Raw genomic sequence first — 9,479 nt, forward strand, 5'->3', positions numbered from 1 at the left:
AGAGAGTGCCGCCGAGGTAATGGCGTCACAGCAGAGAGAGATAGAGCGCCAGCGCCAAGAGCTGAGCGAGAGACAGACGGAGATGGATTGTCGTCAGAGAGATGCCATGGCAGCCTTCGAAGCAACCCTCCAATTGGCTAGGAATCAGGCTACACCTGCTTCGCAGCCTGATCACCCCCCGAGTGGACCACCTCAAAAAGGTACCAATCCTAGCCCTCTGCTCTAGCCGACAAGCCCTCAAAGGCCGGAGCAGCCACCAATGCCTCAGGATGATGTCCCACCTAGGGACCCTGAGACGCAGCCTCCATCCCAGGCTAATTGAGGCAATCCCCCGTGTCCCAGACAGAATAGGGCCGGGCAACAGCCCCGAAGCCTTAGACGCCCAGGGGGTGAAGAGCCGCACCCACCGAGCAGGGGGCAACGTCCTTCTGCCAACATAAGGAATTTAGAGACAGGCTCTGCGGTCAGGGGCCCTCCACGACATGACAATGCACGGGGACCCACCGACCAGCACAAGCCTCCCCCTAGTGCTCGGGAAGTTCCGGCCCAAGGAGGCAACAGAGGAAACAGTCGGTCCCACCATAGCCAGTCAAGGTTCAGAGATGGCCACGGCTATAATGAGGCCGACTCAGGCAGAGGGAATGCTGGTCGGAGAAACGAAGAGAGAGGTGGAGGCAGAAGCCCACCACCTAGAGAAGACCGACAAGCAGGACGTAATGCTGGGGGCAGCTCAGACAAAACAACGTCTTTAGCCGGCTCGGAGCCAGCGATCAACGGCGGAGAGACGACGACTTGAGGGATGTACTCATCGACCGCCGAGAAAGGCACGATGAGTACATTCCCCCGGCACTGGAGGCCCCAGCAATTCCTGAAGTCGTTCAAGCTCAAATCGATGCCCTGAACTAGGCTGTACAGCAGCTGGTCAGGGGGCGGACATCGCATACTAAGTACGATCGAAGGAGAGGCACTCCTTTCATACAAAGAATTGTTGTGGTAGAAAGCCCCAGTAAGTTCAAGATGCCAACTCTGCCAAACTTTGATGGGTACGGAGACCCGATATCTCATGTAAACAAATTTGAGACACAAATGGACATTCGGAAAGTCTCTGAAGATGCTTGCTGCAGGATCTTCCCAGCGACCCTTTCTGATGTCGCTTAGGAGTGGTTCTTTAAGTTCCCTCCTGCAAGTATAATATCCTGGGAAATGTTCGTGAAGGAGTTTTACGAACAGTTCTATGCGAGTCGTGTGCACCCCACTGAGGCAAACCAACTGGTCGAGATACGCCAGAAAGAAGGAGAGCCTTTGAAGGAATATGTTCAGCGCTTCATGCGAGTCGCAGCAGGAGCCAAGACTGTGGGTGATGAAGGCAAGATGATGGCCCTAACCGCTGGGGTTAGGCGCCATTCTCCTCTCTGGAGTAGCCTCAGGAAGCACGGGGTTAATACTACCCAAGAGTTTTTAGATCGAGCTGATCGGTACATCAAGCTCGAGGACGTGATTGCCAACGAAGGCAAGTCGCCAACAAAGGACAAGGGGCCCAAGGAAGATCCCGCCAAAGCCGCCAATGGGTCTAAGCCCAATGGCAAGGACAAAGGCAACGGGAATGGAAACGGTAAAAATGGTGGAAAGCGGGCGAATGGCGGACCCTCGACCTCCAAGAGTAAACATCCCAAAAATAATCGGTATGAACTGAAATTCACCAATTACACCGCTCTTGTCGAGAGCCGAGCCGAGGTGTTCCAAGAGACCAGCTCGAGCGTGCCCTACAGACGACTCGCGCCTATAAGAAAGGATATCTCCAAGAGAGATTCGACAAAGTCTGTCGTTATCATAACGACTATGGCCACGACACCAATGAGTGTAACCAGCTGAAGGACGAGATTGAGTTCCTGATAAGACAGGGACACTTAAGAAGATATGTACGAGCTGCGGGAGGTTCTCAGCGAGAGGCTCAAGGTGGCAACGAGTCGGCGCCTGCACGCCACCGCTCGCCACCTTTACAACCAGCTCCCGTGGCAGGTACCCTACTCACCATCTGCGGAGGCCCACATCTCACAGGAGATAGTGGAAAAGTGAGGGAACGATACGCTCGAACCCTACGCCACGACCAGGACATCGAGATGATGAGTGTTGAGGTTCATGCACCCAAAAAGGCTCGAACAGAGGAGGAACCGATCACCTTCTCTGATGACGATGCCCAGCATGTGCGATTCCCACACTCCGATCTGCTGGTCGTGGATGTTAAAATCGCAAATAAGATGGTGAAAAGGGTGTTGGTCGATACAGGAAGTTCGGTTAGCATCCTATATAAGTCTTCGCTGGAAAGGATGAAACTGTCCATCAAGGACCTAGAGCCATGCAATCAAACCATTTATGGTTTTTTCGGAGAAGGGCTCGCCCCAGTAGGGTCAATTAGACTCCCAGTCACAGCAGGTACCGCACCTGCTAACAGGACATTACTCACCACTTTTATAGTGGTTGATTGTCCTGCAGCGTATAATGCCGTAATAGGGAGACCTATTCTGGTTGACCTTCGAGCCATCACTTCTGTATGGCACCTTGCCATGAAATTCCCAACAGACGCAGGAGTAGGATGCGTAGTGGGAAACCAGCGAGAGGCGAGAGAATGCTACAACGCCTCGATCACCAAGGCAAAAAATGGTGTATCGAGGGATGCCGCTGGAAAAGAGTTGCAAATGGCATCCGATGTTCAAGCCCGCTCAGGTGAAAATCTCACCAAATAGGGTGTTGCCCAAAGTGAGGATAGAGACTTAGATCCACGCTTTGGGGATTTCGAAGAAGAAGTAGGCCCCATCGAGGACCTTGAAGAAGTCCAACTCGATGAGGAAAATCCGACCAGAGTTGTGAAAGTCGGTAAAAACTTAGAGACAACAACAAAACAAGCACTGGTGGAGTTCTTAAAAAGGAACCAGGGCGTCTTTTCCTGGTCGCATAAAGACATGGTTGGGATAGATCCTCAATCATCAGCCATGTCCTAAACATTGACAAAAGCTTTCCACCTGTGCAACAGAAAAGAAGGTTGCTCGACAAAGACCGATCGAAAGCTTTGAAGGAAGAAGTCGAGAAGCTGAAGGAGAATGGGTTCATCAGGGTGGCGTTTTATCCATCATGGGTCTCCAATCTCGTACTCGTGCCCAAGCCGAATGGCAAGTGGCGTACATGCGTGGATTTTACAGACCTCAATAAAGCCTGCCCTAAAGACTGTTTCCTACTCCCGAGGATCGACCAGCTGGTCAATGCCACTGCAGGACACGAGATCCTCTCATTTATGGATGCATACTCTGGGTATAACCAAATTAGTATGAATCCCCCTGATGAGGATCACACTAGCTTTCGAACTGATACAGGGATCTACTGTTACAAGGTGATGCCCTTTGGTTTGAAAAACGCTGGTGCGACTTACCAGAGACTCGTCAACCACATGTTTAAGGAGCTGATCGGAGCAAACATGGAGGTCTACGTCGACGACATGCTGGTTAAGTCGAAGAAGGCAGAAGGACATGTAAGGGATTTGTAGGAATGCTTCAACGTCCTTAATAAATATAAGATGAATCTAAATCCCCTCAAATGTTTTAGATCAGGGAAGTTCTTGAGATTCATAGTTAACGCAAGAGGAATTGAAGCTAATCCCAAGAAGATAAAAGCTCTGATCAAGATAAAATCGCCAATAAAGATTAATGATGTCCAAAGTCTGACTGGGAGAATTGTCGCCCTTAGTAGATTTATTTCAATATCAACGGACAAGTGTGTCCCATTTTTCAATCTACTCAGAGGCAGCAAGAAATTTGAATGGACAGATGAGTGCGAACAGGCCTTTCAAGCATTAAAAGCGCATATGGCGTAGCCGCCCATCCTGTCGAGGCTAGTAGATAAAGAGACTTTGTTCGTCTACCTGGCAATCACAGATTACGCTGCTAGTGTTGTTCTGGTGAGAGAAGAAGAAGGTGTGCAGAAGGCCGTCTATTACATAAGCAAAAGGCTAATCGGAGCAGAATTAAGATATCCCCCCATTGAAAGGTTAGCCTACTGCTTAGTATTGGCCTCTAGGAAGCTGCGGCCTTATTTCCAAGCCCATCCGATTATGGTATTAACCGACCAGCCTCTTCGGCAAGTTCTGCAAAAGCCAGAGGCTGCCGGAAGATTAGTAAAGTGGGCAATCGAGCTCAGACAGTTCAACATATCTTACCTGCCGCGAGCAGCAATAAAGGGTTAAGCCTTAGCTGACTTCATCGCCGAGTTTACAGAGCCCACGGGTGGTGAGCAGATCGAGGAGCCTAGCGAACCTGAATGTCAAACACAAGCACCCTCGTGGAAATTATTCACCGACGGATCATCTAACGAATCCCACGCAAGAGCAGGAGTGATATTGATAACGTCGGAAGGACATCAATTTCACTGTGCAATAAGATTTGACTTCACTGCCTCTAACAATGAGGCTGAATATGAAGCACTGCTCGCTGGACTGCGATTAGCCAAGGACATGAACATTAAATCACTTAACATTTATAGTGATTCTCAGCTAGCCGTGAATCAGATCTTGGGAGAGTATCAAGCGTGAGGATTAAAAATGGTCGCCTATCTGAACAAAGCAAAAGATCTGTTAGCCCAGTTCGGCCGATACACTCTACAGCAAGTGCCTTGTGATCATAATTCCAATGCAGACGCTTTGGCAAAGTTAGCAAGTGCAAAAGATGCTGATACTCTGAACATAGTGTCAGTCGAGCGACTGCCCGCACCCAACATCCAAGCAACAGAAACCTCTCTAGTCATCCAAATGGCAGATACATGGATGGCGCCATATGTAGAATATCTATCAAGCGGAGTGCTACCAGCGGACAGAAACAAAGCTAGGACCCTTCAGCGGCAGGCTGCTAGGTATATCTTGGTCGATGGAATTTTGAACTGAAGGGGATACTCACTGCCACTTCTCAGGTGTATTACAAAGGAAAAAGCCAAAGAGTTGATGAAGGAGGTACACGAAGGTTTTTGCGGGGACCACGCTGGGGGGCAAAGCTCGTCGAAAAAGATCCTACGGCAAGGATATTTCTGGCCAACAATGAATGAAGACTCCATGGAGTTCGTGCGAAAATGTGATAAGTGTCAAAGGTTTTCTAAGATCCCGCGAGCAGCTCCCAATGAGTTAAAGCAAATGCAGAGTCCATGGCCCTTTGCGGTTTAGGGAATAGATCTCATCGGATCTTTGCCTACAGGAAAAGGTGGTGTAAAGTACGCAGTGGTTGCCGTCGACTACTTCACCAAATGGGCCGAGGCTGAGCCACTCGCGACCATAACAACGAAGAAAGTGCTTGAATTCGTAGTCAAAAACATCATCTGTCGCTATGGATTGCCAAAAAAGATAGTCTCAGATAATGGCACCCAGTTCAACAGTGATCTATTCACAGACTTCTGCAAACGCCACGACATTATTAAAAGCTTTTCTTCAGTTGCTCATCCCCAGGCGAATGGACAAGTCGAGGCAGTCAACAAAACGCTGAAGGATACACTGAAGAAAATACTTGAAGAAGCTAAGGGAGTAGTTGCCTGAAGTCCTCTGGTCGTATAGGACTTCCCACCGAACAGCAACAGGTAATACCCCATTTTCCTTGGCATACGGATATGAAGCCATGTTTCCTGTTGAGTTGGATCTGCCCTCTCATTGTAGATTAACATACGACCAGGATTCTAACAGCCAGCTCCTCATGGAATCCTTGGACTCGATTGATGAAAGACGAGAACAAGCCCAGCTCCGAGTAGCTGCATACCAGCAAAAGGTCGCCCGGTATTTCAACTCCAAAGTTTGAGAAAGAAAGTTCAATGTTGGAGACCTTGTGCTCCGAAGAGTTTTTCTTAGCACCCGCGACCAAGCTGTTGGAGTACTCGGGCCAAATTGGGAAGGGCCTTACCAGATTGATGAAGTCCTTCACACATGCACTTATAAACTTGCCCGCTCAAACGGAGATCTCGTTCCTCGATATTGGAATGGAGAACACCTGCACAAGTATTATCAATGAACAATTCTTCTTAAAGAATTGGCTTGTATAAATTTTATTTTTTACAAGTTTTGTGTAAGATCTTATTGATCACTCGTAAAGACATGTTTAGTCCATTTACTACGAGAATAAAAGAGACTGTGCTCAGCCAGTCATTTCTTGCCAACTATTGTATTTATTACAAGTATTTTCTCATTACGTGTGTTGTTTTGCTGTATTATAATTTTAATCGCATTTCTATGAGCAGTAACATTCGGGCAGGTTCTAGTCAAGGCAAGTGACCAAGGACCTAAAGCTCCCCGATCACTTGGGGGGCATACAAGGTACAAGTAAGCAAAACATATCGTTAAAAGGTATGTAAACACATGAGCAAAATAAGTGAAAGCATGCTATGGCACTTAGAGTATTTTTCAAATTTTGGATATTTTCTTAAATCAAACCAAAGTGCTATGCTAAGTTCGGTCATGCGAACAATTAGATATTATAATAATATGCAAATATATTGTAATATCAAAGCGATCCTTTTACACCGCAAGCAGCAACTGCTTTGATGTAATTGTTTAAAATAAAAGTAAAAGCTGCCTGTGAAGCAAACCAAAGAATTATATTGTCTTTACATCACGACCCGTAGGTCGTGTAATAAAAAATATATATATAAAAGGAAAAAATTAAGGAGCTTGAGGAGCTGGAGGATCCTGGGGAGGGTTCTGGTCGACGGCTTCATTATCCGCACCCTCCATCCCGGTGCCCAGCGAGATTTCGGGGAAAGGAGGGACCCTCGACCCTTCTTCTTCAGCAAGTTGAGCTGCGCAACGAGCCAACTCAGCTTCCCTCTTGTTCTCAGGAAGATAATCAAAATTGGCACCCTGATTGTGCTTCCAGAAGTCATAGAAGCACCTCAGGGTGGCATTTTTGTACCCCTCTAAGTTGGTAGCATTGGTCTTCTCCAAGTCCTTAACTCGGTCCTCCATGTCTCTGGTTTCTAGCCTTCTTGCGATCAAGTCCAGCTCGAGCTACTTAGCCACCTTATAATTAGAGTGGTTGGACTCCTTGTATTGGTCCCTCAGCTCGCGGGCTTTTTCCAGAGACTTTCACTTCTCCTACAACTCCTTGGCCAGTTGGGCCTTTTCCGCAGTCACCACCACCAGCTGATCAGCGTGCCTGGCCTCGACAGCTTTGAGTTCGTCCTCGTGCCGTTGATCCGAGGTCCTGGCCTCCTCGGTGACGGCACCCAGGCGGATGCGACCAGCAGTAACAGTCAGCATGGCCTGCATTCAGAACAAAAATTAGACAAACAGTAAAATTACCAAAAGCCTAATGTCACAAAGGAGACAACTTACACTGGTGAACTCATTCAGGGCTCGGTTCAGAATTGGGTCGATGCCCATCGTCTCCGTAGCCACCATTGCCGCTCGGCAGTTGTCGTGTTTGGCGATTTTGGTAAGCCTCTCCTTGATTAGTTTAAAGGAGCGGCCAACCATCAGATTCTTGGTTGAGGCAGGAGCTTCATGCTGGGTTTGGTCAGATGGGGTAGCAGGAGAAGGAGTCGACCCGGCCACAACAGATGGAGACTGCTGCTCGCAGGGGGAAGGCGGAGTCGCGGTGGCCGAGGGCCCGGCTTCCGAAGGGCCTGCATTCCGGACTTTCTTCGGCTGAGGCTCTTTGTTGCTCTCCCCAGCATGTCTCTTGCTGGCTTTCTTTTTTCTCTGAGGGGCAGCAGCAGCCTCTGGGGTGCTGCAAAGGTCGAATACATTGGTGGAGTCCATACCTGAAAAGCAAGAACAAAGTCAAATCATGAGATAGCATGAATAGCCAAACACATTACATCAGAAAAACAAACAAAAAAGGATTGCAAAGTCCAATACCCGAGCTATTATTACTGGTCGCTACACTACAAACTCTACTAGTCTTACACTCATTCTTTGACACGAAGAAGTTTGGCCCTAAGTGTGGAGCATATTTAAAATTTTCGTCCCCATCGAATAGATGACAGGGAATTGGCAAATCGTTTAAAAGCAAAATTACTATACCGTTGTCATCCGACAAGTCGTCAGAGAATTCGGCAGGCTCGGTGGCCTTCTGCTTTCCTTTCCCCGAGGGGGCCGAGGGCCTCTCTGCTCGAGGAGTGCTAGCAGGTTCCCTGATCGTGACCCCAATTGTAATGCCCCAAATTTCCTAATAAGGTTTAGGACCTTGATTAGGAGGCCGGGAGGGCCATAATTGATTTGTTATAGTATTTAATGATTATATGCATGTTTACGTGAATTATATTATTATATGATGGTGGATGCATGCATATGGGAGAATTTATTATTGTGAGGGTATCTTGGTAATTTGGCCACTGTGGGCGTAATTGTATATTTTGGGTGCATGATTGTGATTAATTAATTTAGCCATACTATAAGGTGGATTGGTTCGAGCTATCGACATGAGACGATCATGAGATGTAAGTGTTCGGTCTAGTCATAACGGGTTTAAGTTCGGGGCTCTGGGTGAGTCTCGGGGTGAATTTAATGATTAGAGCATTACCGGGAATTAAAGGGTAATGAGATATGATTTAATGGAATTTGGGAATATTGAGGATAGCGGGAATTGGAGAGCGTTAATTATAATTAACGAGATAGGCGGGAAAGGACGATTTTACCCTTGGAAGCTTTTAAAGGGGTTTATTTGGCTTAGGGGCATTATGGTCTTTTGACCCTAAGGATTTATATCAGCTTTTAAGTGTTGGAAGGCTGTGGAAATATAGGGGAAAAACAGAGTCTCTCCTTCTTCTCTCCCGATAGATTCTCTTACTCTTTTCTCTTTGGATTTTCGAGCTCAGTTTGAGGAATCGAGCCAAGGAACCAAGCTTAGCCAAGCTAGGGTTGTGCTCCACCATTGAAGAGGGTGTGTTGCCAAGATTAAGGTGAGTTTCTAGCCACTAGAACTCTTGGTTTTACTCTGTTTTATAAGTTAAGTTTCAGCTGGTTTTTGGGTTGGAAACTTGGGAATTGGTTGGAGTTTTGGCTAGGGTTCTTGGGGTTGTGGTCCTTAGGACATGTGGAGATGGTATTTGGGTTCATTTGGGAGTTAATTTGACGTTTGGAAGCTTTTGGTTTGGGTTAGAAATGGTAAAATCGAAGGAAGGAAAAACTGGGATTTGGCTGGCTGAAGGTAGCGCTACAGCGCCCAGTGTAGGGCGCTATAGCGCTACCTGCAGGGAGGTTGGGCGGTTTGTGTTTCTTCCTTGAGCGCTGGGGCGCTAGAAGGGCAGCGCTGTAGCGCTCCCCTGTTTCCTCTTAACCCTGTTTTGGGTGTTTTTAAGGGCTTTTGGCTTGGGGTTTCAATCCTTAAGGCCCGGGATCGAATCTACTCACCGTATGGGCATGTTTTGAGGTCCCGAGAGTGGGGTTTAGGTTAAGACCCTATCTTTGGTAATTTTCATTAATTGGAGATTGTTTTGGTTATGACTAGGTGACCGCTAAA

This window comes from Humulus lupulus, chromosome 2 (assembly GCF_963169125.1).
Source record: "Humulus lupulus chromosome 2, drHumLupu1.1, whole genome shotgun sequence".
In the NCBI taxonomy this organism is placed as follows: Eukaryota; Viridiplantae; Streptophyta; class Magnoliopsida; order Rosales; family Cannabaceae; genus Humulus; species Humulus lupulus.